Source organism: Etheostoma cragini, chromosome 18 (assembly GCF_013103735.1).
Source record: "Etheostoma cragini isolate CJK2018 chromosome 18, CSU_Ecrag_1.0, whole genome shotgun sequence".
Taxonomy (NCBI): domain Eukaryota; kingdom Metazoa; phylum Chordata; class Actinopteri; order Perciformes; family Percidae; genus Etheostoma; species Etheostoma cragini.
Genome location: NC_048424.1, coordinates 17,330,042 through 17,330,462, shown reverse-complemented (window position 1 = coordinate 17,330,462; position 421 = coordinate 17,330,042).

Sequence of the window (421 nt, the reverse complement as noted above, 5' to 3'; positions counted from 1 at the left end):
GATGTTACTAGAGAGACGCTAAAGAACTACAGTGGACATGGAGAACACAGTCTTTATATAGTAATGGATACATTTTAAATGGATGTCTGCCAGTAGGCCTAAAACATAACATATATTGTGACAGAAACTGGGACTCCAGGTTAATAAGATACTGACTCATTAGCAAGAAATGAATTCGGTTGTGATTCTGTAAGAATTCACAGATCCAGTTTCTATTTTGAAAGGGGTGATAGAATGCAAAACCGATTTTACCTTGTCATAGGTGAATAACGACAGTTCTGTGGGTAAACAGGACATACATAGAAGCTCAAAATCCCATTGACATGCCTTTTCTCTGAAAATCTCACATTTTGAAACTTCTGCTGAAAACGGGCGAATCCCAACAAAGCTAAAAGATGACGTCAGGATGTCAGAACCTGTA